Here is a 22,873-nt window from a genome sequence, read left to right on the forward strand (position 1 = left end):
ATATAGAGACCATGTGGGCCTACCTTCCTATATTACAAATCTTCATCTTCCCTCTCTGTGCTCCTGACTGAGAGAAACAAGACTTCTGCTAAGCTTGAACCCATGCCTTCCTGCTCCCTTGGCAGCATTGCTCATTTCCCACTGGCCCCTTCCTTACAGATCAATCTTCTCTTTTCTAAAAGCTTCTTGCCCCCTGCCTTCAAAGATGCTTCCTCTTCTGAATCAATAACCACTTATTTGAATACAACATTTTCTATTTGACATGTTACTCATTTTCTTCAGAAAAGGTAGGCAGTCATACAGGCTAAGAAATTCAGTGGTAACCAATTAACTGCACTTTTTTTAAAAGTTAATGTTTCACACCCTCTTTCCCTTTCTAAATTAGGTCAGCTTTGTTATGGCTTTTCATAAACACCTCATTACAATATCCTATGGTTCTTATAAATAATGAGAACAGGAAGTTAACCTGTTTAATAAAGTTCCATCAGACCTCTGGTGAAAGGAGCAAAGTCTAATGTCTGTCAGAATCTACCTACCATGTATATATGTACATGCAGAGTCTTCTGTGATTTTTACATGTCATTAAAAATTTTTTAAGTATAAATTTAACAAATGGAAAATGAGATATTAGCCAGGGTCACTGCTGGTAGAGAGCTCTGGAAGCTGATAACAGCAAAAAAATAGGTTTATCCAGGCAGATTTCAGAGCTCAGCAGAGGGGCAAAATTTACATGCCTATGTCTAATAAATATTTATTGAAAGTAAATAGGCTTTGGAGGCCCAATCGATCCCTGCCTGTTTGTCGGTTAGGGTTCAGGTGTTCCGGAAGGTTAACTTTGTGTGTAAGGTACATCCCTTTTCAAAACCTGTCTTCTTTTATGGAAGACAGCTTCTTCCCCCAACCCCTTTTGGCATCAATATGCCCCACCTGAAAGCAAGACTTGAGAAATGGAAAGAACCTAGGTCACTTTGATGCTTTTTGGAGTTTGTTCCCTGTCACTTTGAGACTGGAAAAGAAGAGATGGCTGTCAAGTCCTAGATCCCTGTCTTCCAGATGCTCTTGGAGGCGAGGCGTCTCCTTTGCTTTAGAAAGTCATGTGATGCTGGAAACTTCCTGGCAGTTGTCTGTGGAGCAACGCATACAACTTAAGGACTCTGGGTTTCTGTGAAAGTTTACGTGGTATTTCCCCCCTTCTCCACCTCCCCAGTCTTCTGTTTTCTTTTCTCTTCCATAATAGCATAGCTTTGTTATCTTTTGGGAGCTGGCACTGCCTGGAACTGATTTCTACAATTTGGAGGTCCATGAGAGAGAGGAAATTAGAGAACAGTGATTAACTTCAGATAATGGCTTATAAAAACAAGTTTTTTTTAAAAAAAATGAAACCTTGAGTTTAAAGGAAAAGCGTTAAACTTGGAAGAAGATAGGTTTTTTTATTTAATAAAACTTAGAATTTTCTAGAACACTAAGAAATTATGAAATTACTAAACTTATAAAATAATTTTCTGAAACACATTTCTTCATTACAACATTCACTGAAAAGGGAATTTCCCTCTCTACCTACTATTTATCCATCTTTATACATGTGATATTTACTCAGATGAAGCAGGCATCATGTGAAGAACTATGGTATACTGGGGATGTCAGAATAAATCTGATTAATTTTGAATTTCAAGTAGTTTTAAAAACTAACAGTTTAGGTGAGTCATATGCTCAAGTCAATGTAATACACTATGGTAAGTAACATATGCTGACATAGTTTTCTGGTAAGATCAGGGACAGTATCTTAGAGAAAGTGGTACTTATTTTAATTATTGGTTTATGCAACATCTCATCTTGCTCTCAATGTGTACAGTTTATTCTTTGGTACAGTGTTCAAGTCATTAGTCCATTATAAAAATTCAGTTGCTTGTTTTATCACTATTCAGCTTTGAAAGTTCTTCAAATAATCTGGATTCAACTTTCAGATATGTGATTTGGAAATATTTTCTTGTAGAAAATTTCATTCTTTTCATTCTTTTAATGGTGTCTTTGAAGAGCAGAGTTCAAGTCCATGTTATATATGTTTTATCTTACGGATCATACTTTATATATCTTACCTTTGAGATCTTTCCCTAACCAAAGGTCAGAAAGATTTTCTTATATGTTTTCCTTCTAAAAATTTTCAAAGCTTTGGGGTTTTATATTAGGTCTATGATCCATTTTGAGTTGATTTTTGTATATGGTATGAGGTATGGATGGAAGTTCTTTTTATTTCTTTTTTTTTAAGTTGGTCTTCAGTTGTTTCACCACTGCTTATTGAGAAGATTGTTTCCGTCACTGGCTTTGCACCTTGGTTGAAAACCAGTTGATGACATAGGTGCAGATACAGTTTGGGACTTTATTCTGTTCCATTGTATCTCAGTGTCTTTGATGTCAATACTGTATTGCTTTCTCTTGTAGCTTCATAAGTGTTCTGGTTTTCTTTCTTTCTTTCTTTCTTTCTTTCTTTCTTTCTTTCTTTCTTTCTTTCTTTCTTTCCTTCTTTCTTTCCTTCTTTCCTTCTTTCTTTCCTTCTTTCTTTCTTTCTTTCTTTCTTTCTTTCTTTCTTTCTTTCTCTCTCTCTTTCTCTCTCTCTCTCCCTCTCTCTCTCTCTCTCCCTCTCTCTCTCTCTCTCTCTCTTTCTTTTCAGAGTTGTTTGGCTATTCCATGTTTTCTGTATTTCCATATGACCTTTAGAAATCTTGTCAATTTCTACAAAGAAAGCCTGCTGGGTGTTGATTCGGATTGCTTTAAGTCTACAGATCAATTTGGGTACAATTAATATTACAAAGTTTCAAGTCTTCCAATCATGTTATGTGCCGGTTATATCTCTCCATTTATTTGGGTCTTTTTTATTTCTCTTAGCAGTGTTTGTAGTTTTCAGTATACAGCTCTTGCCCATCTTTTGTCAGATTTATCTTTCTAAGTAGTTTAAATTTTGAATGCTTTGGTAATGGTATTTTTTAAAAATGTTCATTCTAATTACTGTTAGTATGTAGAAATCCAGTTGCTTTTTGTATTGTATGTTGTCTACAACATTGTGTATTGATCTTTATCTTTTTACTTGCTAAACTAATTTGTTAGTTTTAGTAGTTTTTTCCTGTATTCTGTAGGGTTTCCTACCTAGATGATCATATTTGCTTGTAAAAACAGTCTACTTTCTTCCTTCCAACCTGGATGCCTTTACTCTTATTGTTTTTGTTTGTTTTTCTTGTTTGATTACACTGGTTAGAATCTCCAGCACAATTTTGATTAAAAGTGGTGATAGAAGTCATCCAGGTTTGTTCTTGATCTTAGTGGGGGGAAGCATTCAGTCTTTCACCATTAAATATGATTTTAGCAGTTTTTCCTAGATAACCTTTACAAGCTGAGGTAGTTCTATTCCTAATTTGCAAAGTGTTTGTTTGTTTGTTTGTTTTTACATGAATCGATGCTAGATTTCATAAACGCTTTCTCTATATCTCTTGCAGTGATCATGTGGTTTACTCTTTTTAATATAATGAATTAAATGATAATAATTAAATGTGATGAATTAAATGAGTTAACAGATTTCAAATATTGAATCATCCTTGCTTTCCCAGGGTGAACCCCACTTAGTCATGAGGTGTTTTTCCTTTTTAAATATTCTTGGATTTGATTTGCTAAAATTTTGTTAAGAATGTTTGCATCTGCATACATGGAGAGCATTTGTAGTTTTCTTCTCATCTATTACCTGCTTCGTTTTGGTATTTGGGTAAAGCCGTTCTCATAGAATGAGTTAGTAAATGTTTTCTCCTATTTAATTTTCTAGAAGAATTTGTGTACAATGGGTATTTATTATTTTTCCTTTCAGTGTTTGGTGGAATTCTCTGGTAAAGCCATCTGAACCTGGAATTTTCTTTGTAGGAAGATGCTTAACTACAAATTCAATTTGTTTAATAGATACAGGGCTACTCAGATTATCTGTGTCTTCTGAGTGAGCTTTAGTAAGTTGTATCTTTTAGGAAATTTGTTTTTCACACTTGAGTTGTTGAACTTATTTTTTTTTTAAATTTTTTAAATGTTTATTTATTTTTGACAGCTAGGACTGATAGAGTGTGAGTGGGGGAGGGGCAGAGAGAGAGGAAGGGAGGGAAGGAGAGAAAGAATCTGAACCAGGCTCCAGCCTTTGAGTTGTCAGCATAGAGCCCAACGTGGGGCTCGAACTCATGAATTGCGAGATCATGACCTGAGCTGAAGTCGGAGGCTTAACCAAATGAGCCACTCAAGCACCTCTGAGTTGCTGAACTTATTGGCATAAAGTTGTTTATAATTTTTTCGTATTATCCTTTTAATATCTGTAAAATTTGTAATGATGTCACCTTTTTCTTGCTAGTTTGTCTTCTCTTTTCCCTCATCTGTCTGGATAGAAGTTTATTTTATTGATCTTTAAAACAATAAGCATTTGGTTTCACTGATTTTGTTATTTCCTGTTTTCTGCTTACTTGGGGTTTAATTTACTCTTTTTCTGATTTTTTTAATGTTTTTTGTTTCTGAGAGAGAGACAGCATGAGCAGGGGAGGGTCAGAGAGAAGGGGAAACACAGAATCTGAAACAGGCTCCAGGCTCTTAGCTACCTGTCAGCACAGAGCCCCATGTGGGGCTAGACCCACGAACCATGAGATCATGACCTGAGCTGAAGTCGGATGCTTAACTGACTGAGCCACCCAGGCGCCCCATCTTTTTCTGAATTTTTAAGGTGAAAGCTGAAGTCATTGGTTGGATAGCTTTCTAAAAAATATTTTTACTTTTGACCTATTTGTGTCTTTATGTTTATTTTTATTATTACTACGTTTTATGTTTATTTATTTTTGAGAGAGTGTAAGTGGGGGAAGGTAGAATGAGGAGGTCAGAGAGAGGGGGACAGAGGATCCAAAACTGGCTCTGTGCTGGCAGCAGTGAGCCTGATGTGGGGCACAAACTCATGAACCGTGAGATCATGATCTGAGCCTCCACCCAGGCACCCCATTCTCTAGCTTCTGGAATATACAAGAGAAAGTTGTAATAATTGTTGTAGTGCCGTTGTTTGTTAATTCCATCATCTGTGTCATTTCTAAGTCTGTATTAATTGAGTTTTCTCCTCATTATAGGTCATAGCCTGTTATTTCTTTGCTAGCCTGGTAATTTTCTTTTTATTGGAATCAGTGTTGTGCATTTTATCTTTTGGGGGCTAGATATTTTTATATTTCTATAAGTATTTCTGAATTTTTTCTGATATTTGAAAACTGTTTGATCCTATTGTGTCTTGCTTTTAAGATTGTTGGGTGTGACCAGAGTAGTATTTCATCTAAGGACAATTTCTCTCTACTGTAGAGGTGAAATGCTTTTGAGTACCTCATCCAGGGTCCTATAAACCACGAGCTTTTTTTTCACTTTATTTGTTGGGGACACAAACTATTCCTGGCCCTCTGTGATTACTGGGGATCTTATTCTCTGGTGACCCCTGGCCTACGGCAGTTTCCATATATGAAAATTGAAGACTTGAGTGGAATCCTCTTGAGAATCTCCAGAGTTCTCTCTATCTGAAGATCTCTCTTCTCCATTACCCTGCCCTGTGTGCTCCATAGCTTCCTTGACTTCTAGCTCCTTTTCCTGAACTCAGAGCAGCAGTCTCAGCTGGGTTCCCTGTTACTGACCCATGGCCTGGAAACTCTCTGGGCTATAATCTAAGGCCACTGTAGGACTCAACTTGTTTGTTCTCTATTTTTTTGAAATCATTGTTTTTAGTCTCCTGTTATTTACTAATCTTGAGAATCTTTTAATAGTGTGTGTGTGTGTGTGTGTGTGTGTGTGTGTTTATTTTAGGCAAGAGGTAAATCTTGGTTGGAAGTCAGCACTTTTGTGTTGTGGTCACATTATGTTGTGTTGGTCACAGAGGCTCTATTTATTATTTTTTGCTTCTTTTTAGCTGTGTGCTGCTTTTTAGCTATTGATGTGTCTTGAAGTTCACTGATTTTTTTCCCCCACTGTCGAATCTGCTATTAATTCCACCCAGTATAAGTTTTATTTCACATGTTGTATTTTTTATGTATGAAAATTTCATAGTTTGTATATCCTGTTTCTTTCAGCATTATGTTCATGTTTTAAGTCCTTAGGTATTTTTGATATTTTCTTACAGCGGTTTTGACTTTTTTCCTGCCAGTTTCCATCATCTTTGTGTATTTCTTTTTTTTTTTTTTAATTTTTTAATGTTTTATTTATTTCTGAGAGAGAGAGACAGCATGAGCAGGGGAGGGTCAGAGAGAGAGGGCGACACAGAATCTGAAACAGACTCCAGGCTCTGAGCTAGTTGTCAGCACAGAGCCCGACGCGGGGCTTGAACCCACGAACTGTGAGATCATGACCTGAGCCGAAGTGGACGCTTAACCGACTGAGCCACCCAGGCGCCCCAATCTTTGTGTATTTCTACTGGCTGATTTTGTTCTGAGTCACTTTTTATTCCTTCTTCATATGTCTATTAATTTTCATTGGCTCATTGAACTTGTGAATTTTAGATTGTGGCTTGACAGATTTTGTTGTATTTTTTTAAAGGCTTCACAGATTTATTTTGGCAGACAGTTTGTGGATTTTTAGGGGGGCAAGTGCATTCTGAAGTAGCCTCTCACTAGGGTAAATCCAATCTTGCTAGTAAGACATGAGACTTCTAAGATTTCTACTGTATGTCCTGCATATTCTTCCATGACTCTACTCTGGCTTATATGAAGTCTGATGCGTTGCTGTAGGGGAAAGCAGAAGTCCACCTGACACATTTTTAGTATACACACCACTGTACATGCACACTTTCTTGGCCCTATTTGTACCATGGAAACTTTTTGTATTAAAGCTTCCTGGTTCTTTTCCTACCACTCTTGTGAAGGTTCAGTTCTGGAGCCCTGATAGGTGTTTAATCAAAGGATCCAGGGGACCCCCGTGCCAATTCCTGGAGTAGTTTCACTTCTAGATCCTGCCATTCTAATACTCTGACAAGCAAATTCTAGCTGAATCAGCCTTTCTCAGCTTTGATATCTGCTCCTTTTCCTCTTTGAGACTGCTGCTGGATTATCTTCAGTACCTCTTTCTCTGTGAAATTGCCTCCAAATAGATAGGCACATCCATTGGGACTCACTGCATTTGTTTGCTTTCTCCAGGCCTCACAGTCCTATACTGCCTGTTAAGTTTAAAAACAATTGTTTGCCTTTTTTGTCCAATTTCCTGTTTGTTTACTGCTGTTTAGTAGGAGGGTAATTCTGAACCCTGTTGGTCTCTCATGGTTGGAGATGGAAGCTCACTAATTACACATCTGTATGCATGAATATATACAGGAGTATTTGTGTTAGTTTTATTTGTCCTCATTAGAATAAAATGTCCTTGAGGGCTAGGTCTTTTGGTTTATTGTATTTATAGTATTTAGAATAGTGTCTGGCACCTTGGGCCTCATACCTAGTATTAGTAGGTACCCAATAAATATTTGTTAAATTATTCATCATCATCATACTGTAGTCATTGTAGTCAGCAATACATTTTTATTCTCTTTACTACACATTTCCTTTTTCATCTTCACCTCTAAATCACTCTCAGATTAAATTTTTGGATACTTTGCAGAAATCTGGTTTTCTCTTTTCTGCTGCCAAGCCAAAATTTTGGCTGATTGTTAAGAAAGTTGGAGCAGAGTAGAGGAAGTATTTGAGTTTAATGGTCTGTATCTTCATATGAATTCTAAGGCACTCACATACAAATTACTTTTACGTCTTTCACGCTTTCATGGAATTGCCAATAAGTGCATAGATAGAAGTATGCTCAGAATTCTATCAGCCCAGGTTGAGAGGAATGCAGGATGGGTTTGAGGAGTTCTTTCCTTCAGGAGAGGCCACCTAAAATGGATCTTAATTTAAGTCAGGAGGGGAGGGCAGACTCCAAGCATAGGGAAAACATGAGCAAAGGTACTTAGTCCTTAATCTGTAGGACATGTGGTTGAGGAAGTGTATGACATTGTCTTGAAGTCTCATTGTAACATCCAGGTAGAGATGCCCAGCAGGCCACTGGATGAGTCTGAGAGAGTAGTCAGGAATGGAGTTAAGGACTGGGAAGATACTAGCACTTAGGTCAAAGCTAAACTCTGACATAGGAAGAGCTTTTTTGCAGGAGACGGGTCTATATAGAATCATTGAGTATGAACAACTTTGCGAGAGATACTAATATATAGGGATTTGTGGTTAAAGGGGATTCAGAAAGTAGACAAAGAAATAATGATTGGAAAGGTTTAATGAGAATCAGGACAGAGTGGTCTTGCTAGGAGACAGAGTTGTGTTTCTCACAAATAAGTGGCACTAGCAGTCCTTTGATACGTGTCTATTAAGTACATCTAAATATACGTCCAAGTACCGCAGACCTTACATCTTTCTATTTATTATGTTCGGGAGCACAGAGGTGTGTAGGAGAGGCTCAGGAAGCTTTCACTGACCACCATCCTGGAGTTTTTAACACTACAGATCTATTTGTTTTTCTATCACAATATATTTTTATGTCTTCTTTTGAGAAATACATAGTGCCTCTTTTCCTTTCTTTCTGTCTAGGGTAACAAAACGAATAAAATATTTTATGAAAGAGCACATTTCCTAAAAGGTTACTCAAGGGGTCGTAACTAATATTCATAACCTTTCCCCTAGTTGTTTATTTTTCATAAGTGAATTAATAAATATCCACATTTACCAAAAATTAAGAAAACTGTTCGTTAGTTGTTAAAGATGTGATTTTAGAAGTTTGGCTGGAGACTGACATTTTCCTAGAAGAATTCTATAATGGAAATTAATGGGAAACTGAGTCACTTAGTAAAATTCAAGGTCAATGAAAATAGTTGCACAGGTTGTTTACTGAATATGAATGCCAAGGGGGCAAGTGGGGCAGAGATTGAGCTTTGCTCCATTAGTCAAACCACATTTTTTCAGAGGATAGACTACTGAATTCATACAAAGGTGTCATCTATATCTATCTATATGTATGTGTATATGTATATGTATATCTACATCTTTATCTGGGCTAGCAGGAACCCTTGTAGAATTCTTTTTTATAACTCTACTGAAATATAGGTATCCTGTTAAGCAAAATCTGGTATTTTTTTACTTTAAAGAAGGAGCTTTTGCATAGAAAATGAAAGCAAAAATGAAACTCTCTTGCCCATTCATCAAAACCCAAAAAAGTGTCAGTTTCTTTTATAAATAAATGGAAGTAAATACAGTGAAATACAAGACCTAAGTCCTTTGTGTCATATGTATTTCTTCTTTAAAGGGACGAAAGCTCAACAGTTTTGGCCACAACTGAGTCTATTCAGGGAATTACTAAGTATCATAATTAATCCCAGCCAGTGGTAAAGAAAGAAAATGACGTTACTGGAAAATGAGTGGAGAGGAAGCCTCAGAAGAGGGAAAACTTCCTGCTGGGGTTACTCCTCTTAAAGAAAAAGCTTCCTCTAAGATGGTAGAAAAGAAATCACTGTCCATTCCCCATGGCATAGACTGTTGATCTGGAGTTTATAGTTGTATGTCTGCTGTCAGAGATTAGGTCCTAAACTACTAAAACTATTCACCTTGAATGTGGTAGAACTTCAGAGGCATCGGCAGCAAGCACCCCCACCACATGAAGTCAAGCATTAGGAAAGTAGTTATTTGATTCTCTTTTGGTGGAACTTGCAACTAACTTTATCTTCACATTTAACGTGAGCATTCAAGTTACTAGTCTATGCCCTTCCTTGTCATTCTGTGAGAGGGACTTTGATGACTTTAATTCTGACAGTAGTTTTGTATGGCAGTTTTAAAGCATGTGAAGTGCTCTGACTGCTGGCTCTTAATGATTTACTGAAGGAATTTATCTTATGATGAACAATGTTATAAGCAAATTGGCGAGAGTGAGGTAGAGAAGTAATTGAAAATACCTTTAATGATGATGATGATTGCTAATAGCAACTGTAATAACAATGTGAATTTAGAATTTATTGTTTTACTTTAACCTGGCTATGATACTCGGGAAATGTCTCCATATGCCACAAGGAAAGCTGAGTAAAATGGAATTCTGCTTCTTCTACTTCCTCGAATGGTTGTAAAAAGACAAGAATTATTGACACTATTTCAAGAAATTCTAATACGTTCTAAAATGCCAACCAAAGGATAAATTAACAATGTGATTTGTGTATAATAGTGCTAATATATTCCATTTAGATTAGATACATAGCAGTTGTTTTTTTATGCGTGGTATCTGTGTCTTGTATACAACTTAATATAGCCAGTGTATTTGGTCTGTTACACTTGTCAGCTTTATTAGTTTACTTTCAGATTTTTAGAGAAATTTGTATTAATCTTTTTTCTCTTGTAAGGCACCTTTGCATACAGCTTTGTTCTTTAATGAAAACTTTGACTGGGGACAGAATTTCCAACATATTTAATGATGAAAATACCACTTTTATCATTTGTGTTTTAAGAAATACATTAATAGATTGGGGTGCCTGGGTGGCTCAGTCAGTTAAGTGCCTGACTTTGGCTCAGGTCATGATCTCATGGTCCGTGAGTTTGAGCCCCACATCGGGCACTGTGCTGATAGCTCAGAGCCTGGAGCCTGCTTCAGATTCTGTGTCTCTCCCTCTCTCTCTGCCCCTCCTCTGCACGTGCTCTGTCTCTCTTGCTCTCAAAAATAAATAAAACATTTAAAAAATTTTTAAATAAATACATTAATGGAAAAAAAGAGAATAGCCTCTACTGTAAAAGCGTGAAGCTTTTGGGGGTTTTTTTGGGTGAGTGAGTGAAGAATGTAAAGTATAAATGGATCAGGAGACTGGTGACTAGGGGGAAACGAACATGGAATTAGATATCAGGAGATTAAATGTTTAGTTGTAGTTCTCAGAAATTAGCTGTGTGCTCTTGGATGAGTTACTTCATTTCTCTGAGCTTCATTTTTCTTATCTATAAAATGTGGCTTATTTGAGTATTTCTCAAATTCTCTCTCAGATCCCCAAGTCTAGCATCTTCTGTCTCGTTGGAAACTCTAGTTATTATGGCTTTCCAATTTTAATCTGTTTGTACAGAAGTGAGGGGCAGCCATCTTAAAGTTAGCCAGTGAAAACAAATGGAACACAGAATTATTATTGCTCAAGAGGATCCCATAGAACTGAAACCATCATGGAATAGAATAAGTCTGAATGTGGAAAATGTATTGTGAAAGAAGAGAATCAAGGGATAATTATTCATCCTAATGGCCAACTCATTCCTGCCAGAATTCAGTAAGTTGGGTTTATATTTCACCTTCGATTTTTACTGAGTAGTTTAAAGTTGAGCTGTTATTGCCTCATGAGGAAAAAGACTAGAGGAAAACCTGAACAGCATGGTCCACAGAGCTGTTTAAAACCCGCACATGCGAGAATGATCATCCACATGAGAATGACCACGTGAGGCTCCAATCAGAGGGATTACCTGATTATCCCTTTGATCTTGTTTGTGATTTTGTTCTGCTATTATTGAAATTTTTTGGAGTTCAAGAAGGGTGACAGACAAAAGAAATCAACAAACAGTACAAAGATGCAACAGAATAGTTTTTGTGTTTTGTGGCTGACCACTGAATGACTACTAGGTAATAGAAACAATAAATAGAGACCAGAGATGTGGAAGAAAAGAGATTATATGGTTGCATTCCAGAAGATAGTTACAGTGCCAGAGAGGCAAACTTTTCAGATGACACCAGATTGGGAGACTCATCTGGTTACTTACTTTGAAAGTCATGCATAGTAACACCAGCCACAGCAGGCCCTTCAAAACCACAGAATAAAAATACACACTGACATTTGGTACTAAAGAGTAGAGAGAATGTATAACTTGCTTTTCAATGAAAAAGACAATCTTTAAAAAATTATCTAGATTTCTTGGATAAGAATAATTTTAGAAGCACCAAACATATAGACGTCCGAAACTCTTATAATAACATGTATCAGTGAATGGAGAAAGGACAGAATTCTATTAAAGAGCAAGGGAAAGCTGCTTTTTGGTTTCGTTCTGTTTTATAGATATTTTTTCCTGGATATCTCCTAGTTGAATAAAAAATAGGAGCTTCTGAGTAATGATTAGGTGTCACCAAAACTAGTTTTCCACTAATAATTTTAACTTATCTTTTTTTTTTTTTCTTTTTTAATATTTTATTTATTTCTAGGAGAGAGACAGAGAGAGACAGCGTGAGCAGGGGAGGGTCAGAGAGAGAGGGAGATACAGACTCTGAAACAGGCTCCAGGCTCTGAGCTGGCAGTCAGCACAGAGCCCGACGCGGGGCTCGAACCCACGAACCGCGAGATCATGACCTAAGCGAAAGTCGGACGCTTAACCGACTAAGCCACCCAGGCGCCCCAATTTTAACTTATCTTTGAGGATGATGTGATGAGTTACTTGTGGGATTGACTGAGCTTCACCAAAATCAGTATCTACATCAAGCTCACAAACTGTACATTGGTTTTAAAATATAACATAAAGCATTCATATTTGGAGATTTCCTTTGCCTTTGCCTTAAAAACAGCCATTTTAGGCTGTTACTTGTTAAGAGGATTATTAGTTGAACAGGTAACACTATTTCCCATCAGTGACTATTACTCTTTGCTTAAAGGAGTCAAAGAACCTTTCATAGGAGTGTCTTTACATCCACAGCCCTTTTTGAAAATTTGATTCTTTTTTTGATTTTTAAAACTTATTTGAAATCCCAAAATATTTTTTTGAAGAAATTTTTTAGAGCAGTTTTAGATTCAAAGCAAAATTGAAGGGAAGATCCAGAGACTTCCTGTATATCTCCTGCCCCACACATGTACAGCCTCCCTGTTACTAACATCACTACCAGAGTAGTACATGTTACATTGATGACCCTACACTGACACATCATAGTCAGCCAAAAGTCTATAGTTTACATTAAAGTTCATTATAGGTATTGTGCATTCAGTGGGTTTGGACAAATGCATAATGTCCTGTATCCGTCATTAAAGTATCAGACAGAATATTTTCACTGCCCTAAATATCCTATGTGTTCCATGTGTTCATCCCTCCCAGCTCCCCCTCAACGTCTGACAACCACTGATATTTTTACTGTTTCCATAATTTTGCCTTTTCCAGAATGTCATATAGTTGGAATCATATGGTATGTAGTCTTTTAAGAACATCTTCTTTCATTTCATTTCTATTTATAGAAATATACATTGAAGTTTCCTCCATGTCTTTTCATGATTTGATAGCTCATTTCTTGTTAGCAGTGAATAATGTTGTATTATCTGGATGTACCACATTTATACATTCACCTACTAAAGGATAGGATAAAGCTGCTATAAATATTGACATTGAAGGTTTTTGTGTGGACGTAAGTTTCGACTTTCTTTGGGTAAATACTGAGGAGAGTGATTGTTATATTGTATGATAAGCAGATGTTTAGCTTTACAAGAAATAGCCAAATTGTCTTCCAGAACACCTATACTTTTTTGCATTCCTGCCAGCAATGAATGAAAATACTTCTTGCTCCACATCCTCACCAGCCTTTGATGTTGTCAGTGTCGAAGCACTTTTAATTATCAAAATTTAATAAAAGTAATCTTTTCTCATATAGTTTTTAATCAGTGAATAATTCATATAACAAAATTTACTCTTTTAAAGTGTACAGTTAAAAAAACCCAATGTACACAAATTTGATGGTTTTTATAGTCACAAAGTTGTGATACCATCACTACTATCTAATCCCAGAGTATTGTCCTCATGCCAAAAAGAAACTCCATACCTGTTAGCAATCAGTATCTATTTCCCTGTTCCCTCAACCAAAGTAGATGAAACTGAAGAAACATTGTATTTTGACTTTGTCATGTGTATGTTTATATGTGCCCATATAAGTGATATACTCTAATTATACAGTGGCTACACAAGCACTGATTCTCATTAGTGGTGCCTTTGATAAAGCAGTAGATAGAACATGGCATAGATTACTTTCTTTTTTATTATTTATTTATTTGAGAGAGACAGAGCATGAATAGGGGAGGGGCAGAGAGAGAGGGAGATACAGAATTCAGAATGGTCTCCAGGCTCCGCACTGTCAGCACAGAGCCCAATGTGGGGCTCAGTGTCACGAACTGTGAGATTATGACCTGAGCCAAAGTCAGATGCTCAACTGACCGAGCCACCCAGGCGCCCCGGCATAGATTACTTTCAAAGTCAAGCATGTAGAATTGACTTTCTTTCATAGCTAGAAGAATAGAAAAACATTCTCTTCTCCTTATCCATCCTCAAAAAAAGATTGTCATTCTCTCTTGCAGCAGAGCTTGTTGTCCCATTTAAGCCTCCACCACCACCCCCTTGCAAGTTTCTGGGGTTCAGTGTTTAATGATTGGAAGTTGTTCTTTCCATGTTGCAACGTTCACCTTCCTAGCCCAGTGCTTGTGCTCAGAGGTGTTATGTACATGCATAAGAATTTAACTGCTGATAGGAACCTCAGTTAGTTAACAAATTTCCAGCTTTCAAAACCATTTCAAATATCCACTGATGAGTGACGGAAATTTGTTTGCTGTTTTAAGCCTCCACCTAATCTACAAACACATTTTTCTGTATTTTTTTTTCTGCCAACAGAGAGGTTCAGGGAGACCTGTTTACCTTCTGATGGAATAGTTTCATCAGCTTTCTTCTTGTTCCCCAAAGAGGGGTGAGACAGGCCAGGAGAGGAACAGAAAATGGGGATGGCAGGAGGAGGGTGAGGGACGCCAGATGGTACTGAGAGACAGAGTCCCTGAGCCTGAGAGAGTGGGAACCTGCTCTGTGTTCTTGCTTCTGTTACTCTGAAACCATAGCTTCCCTTTATCACCAGTGCCTTTCAAGTGCTTTTTGCAAGACATCCAAGTTGAGCTTGTTTATAAGCATGTTAGAATTCAAAGATCGCTGAGAAGCCAGTGCATAAAAACAAGGGATTTGTCTTCTTACGTTACCTAAGTGGCCTCCTGAGGGAGCTAAGAGGGCACACAGCTGCACTGCTGGGACTGTGCCTAGGGTCTGTCCCACAGAGTGAGCAATTTCACTGGCAAGAGCCCTGCTGCAAAGACTCCCTGAGGTCAGGAGCCAAGATGATTTCTCTAGGTGGCCATGCTGTGCTTCCATTGGCATCATTTAAGGACAATGACAATGGAAAATCCAATCCTTCTCTTTCAGAAAGAAGAGGGGGAAATCTTTGATTTTGGTGTATTCTTCCTAATACTCTTGGAATATATTTGCTTTGAGAACAATGTGAATATATTCCTTATGTAATTAGGTAGGGATATCTTCAGCAGGAATGAGTTTAACTCTATAGTACACTGAACAAGGCCAGATCAAGACATGGGGTTAGGCTAATAATTTGGCAGTTCTTAAGACTGAAGATGATTACATTAGACACCCCTTCCTTTAGGAGGCAGGTTCTTGACTGTGTATTCTTACTTCACTAGTCCTCTTAGAGCAGTGGAGAAGACATATAATCTCACTCTACTCCAAATGACTTATTAAAGTATTCCCTCTAGTTACATCAGTTGAGAATCATCTGGGCTGGAAGTAACAATGACAACAACGAAGATGAGCCTAGTTTTCAAAAATAGGAGCTTGTTCTCACATTTCTAGAAGTCTAGAGATAGGCAGCATCTGATATTTCTGAGACTCAGTAATATCAAGCCTGATCACTGTAATTTTCTTGGCTTTTGTCTCATCGTTGCAAGATGGCTGCTAAAGTATCAGTCATCTTGTCTACATTCCAAGAAAGGAGAAAGAGGAAGAGAAAGCAATAACACTTATTTTAAGAAGACAAAAGATCTTACAGAAACCATGGGGAAGAATTTTTCTGATGGGATTTGGCCAGAACTGTGCCAGATGGCCACTTGGGACTTAGGGAGTTGAAACAAGAAGGCTTGGAAATGGGGTTGTATCAGAGAGGAGTTCCGATAAATGCAGTTTTATTTATTTCATTATATTTCTAGTGATATTGTAGTGCCCCTGCCCCTGATAACCTGAACATAAATTAGTTATGGGCGTGCTAAAAAATTAAATTATAGCAGTCACTTAACATACGGGTTTATCCTGTGCCATGCATTTCATATATATTGACTCACTTAATCCTCATAATAACCCCAGGACATGAGTATGATTAATATTCCCATTTTACAGATTAAGTAGTGGAGGAACAGAGGTTCAATAGCTTGTGCAAAGTCATAGATCCAGCAAATATCAGAGCCCACATTGAAACCTGGGCCAGCTGGCTTCACAGTTTTTCTCTAAATCACCACATATTTCTCCTCTGGTACAAAGATACATATAACAACACGCAAATACACTAATACCTGAGGAGACTTTTGAAATTAAGAAAGATTCCTGTAAGGAAAGAATTTGGACAGGATTGAAAAGGTTTGAATTTGTATTCTGGCTCCACCGTCAATAGTCATTCATTCAGCAAATATTTCTGAGTTCCTGTTACTGGCCAGATACTGTGTAAATGAGACAGACATGGTTCCTCTCTATTCTGCTGGGGGAAATCATTCCCCAAAAATGAAGTAAGTGTAGATGAAGTGTAAGTTGTGATGGATGAGAAGAAGGAAGTGCAGAAAGCCGAGATGATGGATAACTGGAGGAATGCTAAGTTAGGATGGCCAGGAAAAGATCCCCTGAGGAGGTGACATTTACCTTGGGAGCTGAACGATGAGAAGCATCTTGGCTTGGAAATGGGAGAATGTTCCAGGCAGAAAAACCAATAAGAGAAAATTTCCTAAGAGAAGAAACAGCTTGGCTTTTTAGAGAAACTGAGAAAAGATTAGCATGCCTAGTGCTAATGCTGGGGAAAGTGATAGAAGGTGTGACTGCAGAAGCAGTTTGAGGACAGAACGTGCTGGGCCATGAAGTCCTAGAAGAGCATTTACATTGCATTGTAATCGTGGCGGGAAGTGCTGTGTTTCCACTTTGCTGTCAGTAACCGTTTCCCTCATTGTATAATGAAACATGTATTTTTGCTTTGGCTGCTTTACAGGCTTAATGTAAGAATCAAATGATGTAATGTGTGTGGTAGTAAATTGTTACGTGTGAAATTCTTTATAAGAAACAATAAGGGCCCATCGAGTATTTCTTAGCAAGAAGTATGTCTTTTAAAAATATTCTCTGGCATATACTCAGAAAACTTGGACTTGTGGTTAGATAGAGCTAACAGTTCATTAGCAAATACAGTGTTAAAAGACATTTGATGTGTTTACAATGTTCTGCGGGAATTCCACTAATAGGACGTAGACTAGGTGGTGGCTGACTGTCTTCCCTAGTTTAACAACTGGAGAAGAAAGGATAAGTGTAAAAATTGTGTGTTTTATAAACACTGTAGTGGAGCACTGTAGACACAGTGTCTAAAGGAGCTAAATTCCAGGGAGGGCAGAGCTCTTCCTAGGTGACAGAGCCCAGCAGTCATTTCCCTCCCTGGGCATGTTTCTGCCCTGAGTTTATGTGCTATAGGGCACATGATCACACCTGCCTGGGTAGAGGGCCTCTGCAGGGGCAAGGAGACAACAGTTCAGCTGTTAATGGCTGTGTGCACTGGCACAGCAGATTGGAATCTGTCGAAGCTCAAATACAGGGTCCTCCACACCTGATAATCCTCTCTCAGGATTTTTGCTGAGAGCCCAACAACACAGGAGGCTGGGGGCAAGACTAAAGCACAGAGAGATTTCTGAGTCCCTCAGTGTTTATCCCATAGCCCTCCTGGAGGAGGGAGTCTGTAAACACACAAGATTCTTAAATCATTTAGAACCAGAGGTAACCTATAACTAATTAAAGTTGCAATATAGTTCAGACTCAGCTCAACTCTTGATTGGAATGAAGTGATCTGTGTCTCACTCTAACTACCAGACACAGAGGAAAAGGCTTGCCTTTCTGGGGGAAATTACTATTTATGCCGGTTTTCTAGAGCTCCTTTAAAAAACAATGAATGCCATATAACAGAAAGTTATGAGGTTTGTAAAAGAAAAGGAAAATGTAACCCCTCATGAACCATCGACTGGTTCTTGATCAGTGTTAGCAGGCATACTGATGGCGCAGATGTTGGCATTGAGATAAGAGCTTTTAAGTTACAATGATAATATGTTAAAGAAATCAGGAGAAAAGTTGGACAGAATGAATAAAGGATGAATAATGCCAACAGAGAAATGGAATTTCTCCAAAGAGCTAATTTGACATGTATATTTTGGAAAAAACCCACAGTATCAGAATTGAAGCATTCACTGGATAGACATACTAGATGCATAGAAGAAATGAAAAGTGAACTTGAAGTCAGGGTAGTAAAAATTAAACTGTAGCTCAGAGAAGGAGTGGAGCATAAAACAAAACAGACCTTGAAGGACATTTGGGACCGTATCAAATGGCCATCATTCATGTTACTGGAGTTCGAGAAGAGGAGAGAGAGAATGGGACAAAAGAAATGGTTGAAGAGAAAATGGGTAATACTTCAAAATTGATGAGAGACATTGACCCACAAATTCAAGAAACGCAGTAAACATCAAGCAGAATAAAAACAAAGAAAACCACAATGTCAGCATTTCATAATTAAGTTGCTAAAAACAAAAGAGAAAGAGAAAATCTGTGAGAAGCAGCTAGAGAAAAACAAAATTATATTTAGAGGAATCTGAATAAAAATTACAATGGATTTCTCATCAGATTCGGGAGTCCAGAAGACAATGGAATGACATCTTTAAAAGGTTTGAAAAACAGCAATAAAAACTGCCAGCCTAAAATTCTGTGCCCAGTAAACAAATTCACCAGACTAAAAATGAATTAAAGGTGCATTCATAAAGAAATCTGAGGTTGTTTGTTACCAGCAGGTCCACAGTACGGCAAATGCTACAGTAAAACAGAGGAAGTGGCAGATGAAGTTCTCAAAGCTGATTACAAGTGATCTGTTATGGGCACAAGGACCTGTGGGAAGAAAGGAAGAGCATCAGGAAGGATATATATAAAAGACTACTTACTTAATCTGTAAAAAGATTATTGACTTTTTAAAAAGTCAATTGACATGTGGAGGGAGAATTATCCTCTTGTAAGGTATTTACATTGTTCTGAAGTTATAAAATACTCATTCAGGGTAGACAATAAAAAGTGAACAGATCTTTAAGAATCATTGCCATAGAATACAAGTTATATCTAGAAAAATAATGGAGGGAAAAATGGAAAAGTAAAATTATTTTTTAATGCCGCTTTGAATTCATGGAAATTACCATGCACCCAGACTCTAATTTGAAACCTAATGGTGTTTTCCCAACAAAAGTTGCTGTGTAATACAATTACGTTCTGGTTTTCAAGTAATATTTTCCTGATACTGTTTTGGAATTTAAAAAAATACAAACAGTTTCTGAAGATTAAGCTCTGTTTGTCCTAATATGGTGAGGTATGAAGCTCAAGGTTAAAGGCTCATCAAAGTGTTGGATGAGCCTGAGGAGGATCACAATTATGTAATGCTTTATGACTGGTAGGTCGTGGTCCCTACTCTACTCTGGAATGAAGAGGGAAATATTAGGATCCCTAACTAAAAAAGCTAGAACTCTTCCAAATGTGCTTGTCCCAAAAATCCTGTCTAACTTCTTTGCCAAAAAAAAAAAAAAAGATAAAAAAATGTTGATCATGCAATTATAGGATTCTTTGGGTGGATTATCTGAGAATGAACCAGTGTGTTACTCAGACATTCATGACCTGTATTTCACATTTGATTCCCCTGGCCCAGCAGAATGGTATGGTGATCTCTTCTCTGAGATTCCACCAGTGTGTGTAAGCTTTGCATGAGTAAGAAACTGTGTTGTAATTAAAGTTATTGTTATTAGCCCCAACTGTACCTGCTCCTCATCTTCTAAGATTTACTTATTCTTTCTCAAGTTTCTCACTTCAGACACCTTTAGTGCCTGGTTATATCTGTGTGTTTGTTTAATTTGTAAGATAACTTATGCTAATCCATGCAGTTATTGAGGTAATACTTCTTTGCTGCCATGGAAAAGATATCTATGACATAATTTTTGAGTGGGGGAAACAAAGCAGCTTATAGAAAAATATTGATGTGATACAGATGGAGGAGAAGACCTTCAATTTCTACTTTATAAATTATGTATTATTTAAACTTTTATGTTTTCAATGCTGCATTATAGTTTTTAAAAACTTGGTCCATGCCTGCTGTTAATACTATAAATTTTTCACAAGTCAAGCACATTCATTTTTAAAAGAAATAAACCTAAAAAACATCCGTAAGCAGAGAAGGTTTTGGACATCTATAAATTTTTTTCTGAAAATGGCATATGAAGGGTAGTAGGCTGTGTAGCAATGGTAATTGGATAGTTTGTAAGTTGATGCTTCTATGCTGGCATTCTACAGATTTGTTAGTGGCTCTCAGTATTGGTCTTGTTGCAAAAGGGAAGTCTTAAAAGCATAAAAAATAATAAAGGAAGCAATAATCGTCATGATTGTTGATGTTTCAACATGTGTTGATTTCTATTTCGCCCATTAGAATGTATCTCTTTGGGTGCCTCAGGTGGCTCAGTCGGTGAAACTGGCTGACTCATGATTCTGGCTCAGGTCATGATCTCACCGTTCGCACTTCAGGCTCTGCACTTACTGTGTGCAGCCTGCCTGGGGTTCTCTCTCTCCTTCTCTCTCTGTGCTCCTCCCTCCCTCATGCGCTTTCTCTCTCAAAATAAATAAACATTTAAAAAAAAAAAAGTATGTGTGTCTTGTCAAACTATAAAGAATTTAGTGGAAAACTCTTACCAACCAATTGTTAAAGCTGCCTAAAATTCACAGTGTAAGAAAATACAAGTGGATAGTTCATATTTTCATGAAATGCTTTGGGTTTTAAAAACAAATTGGCTAACTCACTGCCAGTTGATGTCCAAAACTAGTACTACTTAACGGCGTGGTAGTGTCAGGACCAGTGGTAAAATGTCAGAAATATCTGCTAAAAGTGATTTTGGAATTTAGGATTCCTAGAGGTATAGACAGTGTGAGCTCATGGATTGTTTGCTTACTCCCCTGTGTCCTTGTGTGCTCACGCAGATCAGTGTGCTTTGCCTGTGCTGCGGGACTGGTTACATTCACTAGCAGTCCACGCTGCTCCGCAGAGAAAACTGAAACTGCCCTGAGTGAGTCATAATTCCACACTTGCCTCTTTCCGTCTTCGAGGTCTTGTTTTGGGTGAAACAGCTCAGCCTGCACTTTGGTTAAGAGGTAGTCTTAGCGTTTCTGTTCAACTCCACTTGAACCCAAGGAGAACAAGGCAGACTTGGAGTTCTTTGAAGAAAGGTGCACAGCCATTCCACGTTGGAAAATTGAAAAGAGAAAATCATGTCAGAATAAGAATAGATGATCATACTGCATAAAGTGGCTCTTTTTCGCGGTTAGGAACTCAAGTGTTCTTATTAATCAAACACTGTTCCTAGCAAGTATAAGATTTGTCAGTCACATATCATGGAAGTGAAATATTTTTTGAATTTTTTCCAGTTTTATCGGGATATAACTGACATATAACATTGGGTTCAATTTAAGATGCATGGCATGTTGATTTGATATGTGGACATATTGCAAAAACGATTACAACAGTAAGCTCACTTAACACATCACCACCTCACACCAAAATCTTTAATTTTACTTTTATGTAAATCTCCAAAATTTCTCAGAATTCTGGCATTTTCCCATCTATTTCCCCCATTGTGTCTCTTGTTTTTTAAACCAGCGCTTGTTGGATATTTGTATGTTCTCAATGTACACCCCCTGCTAATTTATTTAGTCCTTGCAGCACCCCTGCAAGAAAGCACCCCATGACACTGTTCCATGCTCTGCACTGCCCCCTGCAGTGTTTGGACCCTACCCCGAGTGGTGCTCCAGTTCTCCCCGGGGTGACTGTATGGTCTTTGTGTCCCTGGTTGGTGCCCCCTTCCTCATCCTCATGTAGGATTTTTCCATTTAATGTTACAGATTATTTCCTCACAGTATCTCATTATTTGAGTGGCCAACTTTTTACAACATTTTTTTCAATTTTTAATAATTCTGATCAATGGTACTACCGTAACTTTTTTTTTTTTTAGTGTGAGTGGGGAGAGGGGCAGAGGAAGAGAGAGGATATGGTTTTAAAAAGAATTTTTTAGTGTTTATTTTTTGAGAGAGAAAGTGAGTGTGAGCAAGTGAGGGAGGGGCAGAGAGAGAGGGAGATAGAAGATCTGAAGCGGGGCTCGAACCCACAAACCATGAGATCATGACCTGAGCCAAAGTTGGACACCTATCTAACTGAGCTACCCAGGTGCTCCAGAGACAGAGAGAAAATCTTAAGGTCTCTCTTAAGATGAAGGTTGATACCATGACCGTGGGATCATGGCATGAGCTGAAATCAAGGGTCGGATGCTCAACCAAGTCACCCAGGTGCCCCCCATCGTAACCAATGTTTTAGCATACAGCTCATTGGTATCAAGTATATTCACATTGTTGTACAACCACCTCTACTATCCCTCTCCAGAACTCCTTTTCTCTTGTAAAACTGAAACTCTGTACTCATTTAACAAAAACCTCCATTTCCTCATCCCCACAAACCCTGGCAAGTACCACTCTATTTGTCTCTATGATTTTGACTTCTTGACATACCTTTTATAAATGGAACTGTACTTGGAAGTATAATGGAAACTGAATTATTTGTCCTGTGACTGGCTTATTTCACTTAGCATAATGTCCTCAAGGTTTATTCATGTGGTAGCATATATCAGAATTTCTTTCTTTTCTAAGGCTGAATAATATTTTATTGTACGTATAGACCACATTGATTTATCCATTCATTTGTCGAAGTTGCTTCCACCTTA

General features: G+C 37.7%; 1 protein-coding gene across 6 annotated transcripts in view; it reads left to right on the plus strand.

Moving 5' to 3' along the window:
• The window catches only part of ARHGAP28 (Rho GTPase activating protein 28), a 223,163-nt gene that overhangs the window by 109,429 nt on the left and 90,861 nt on the right, over positions 1 to 22,873 (plus strand). The window lies entirely within an intron of this gene.

Source organism: Hyaena hyaena, unplaced genomic scaffold, assembly GCF_003009895.1.
Source record: "Hyaena hyaena isolate Hyena2069 unplaced genomic scaffold, ASM300989v1 scaffold_777, whole genome shotgun sequence".
In the NCBI taxonomy this organism is placed as follows: Eukaryota; Metazoa; Chordata; class Mammalia; order Carnivora; family Hyaenidae; genus Hyaena; species Hyaena hyaena.